Genomic DNA, 1,511 nt, shown 5'->3' on the forward strand with positions numbered 1-1,511 from the left:
GTTTTTTAGTCATTTGGACTTCCTTTGGAAAAGCTCTGTTCAGTTCATTTGCCCATTTCCTCAATGAGTGATTGATTTAGAAGGAGTTTTTTGAGCCCCTTGTATATTCTTGTTATTACACCCATATTAGATGTATACCTGGAAATGATTTTCTCCCATTATGTGGGCTGCCTCTTCAGTTTGGTAACCATTTCTCTCATTGTGAAGAAGCTTTTCAATTTCATGTAGAAAAAGAATGAGTGGCTAAAGAAATGGTCAAAATCCCAGGCCATAAAGGAAATACAAATCAAAACCACTTTAAGGTTCTATCTCCCTCCCATTAGAATGGCTATCATCAAGAACACAAAGTACAATAAATGTTGGTGTGATGTGGGGAAAAAGGAACCCTTGCACAGTGTTTGTGGGATTGTAAATTAGTGCGATGACTATGAAAAAATAACATGGAGGATTCTCAAAATATGTGTATATAGATAGATGATAGATAGATAGATTATTACAGATAGATAGATGGAATGGAATTTTATTCAACCATAAATAGAGTGAAACCATTTGGTTTGAAGACAATTGAATGCAATTAGAGGACATCATGCTAAGTAAAGAAAGAGTTTTCTGGTTCAGTTTTAGCAACTTTCAGGTATTAGGATCATATCATCTGCAAAATAGGGACAATTTGATGCCTTCCTTACTAATTTGGATCCATCGTACCTCTTTCTCCTGTCTTGTTGCTCTAGCTAGGAATTATAGCATTAAGAGTGGGGAGAATGGACACTCTGTCCTAGTTCCTTATTTTAGAGGAAATAGTTTATCTTTTTCCTCATCAAGTATGATGTAATCTATGTTTTCATGTATATCCTTTAAAATGTTGAGAAATGTGCCTTGTATTCTTAATTTGTTCAGAGCTTTTATCATGAAAGGATGCTAAATTTTGTCAAAGGATTTTTCTGCATCTTTTATTATATCAATGTGGTTTTGTCCTTGATTCTGTTTACATATTGTACTATGTTTCTTGATTTGTGAATGTTATAACATCCTTGCATCCCTGGAATGATACTTATTTGATTATGGTATTTGATCTTTTTAATGTGGTGTTGGATTCTGTTAGCAAATATTTTATTGAGGATTGTTGAGTCTACGATCATTAAGAACATTGATTGGGTTATAACTTTCTTTCTTTGATGTGTCTTTCCTTGGATTTGGTATTAATGTAATACTGGCTTTGTAGAATGTGTTTGGTAGTATTCCTTCAATAGCAAATCCGTGAGGGCCTGGGCTTTTCTTTTTTGGAAGGCTATTTATAACTGTCTTAATCTTATTAATTGTTATAGATGTGTTCAAGTTTTTAATCATCTTTTTATTCAATTTTGGTGAGTCGTATGGGATGAAACCTCAGACAAAGAATTCAAACAAATGATTATAAGAATGATCAATGAAATGAAAAAGGTCATGAATAAACATCTGAATGATTTCCAAGAAAATTCAAATGAAGACCTGAATTTAAATAAAACTTTTCA

The sequence above is a fragment of the Castor canadensis genome, chromosome 7 (genome assembly GCF_047511655.1).
Source record: "Castor canadensis chromosome 7, mCasCan1.hap1v2, whole genome shotgun sequence".
NCBI lineage: Eukaryota > Metazoa > Chordata > Mammalia > Rodentia > Castoridae > Castor > Castor canadensis.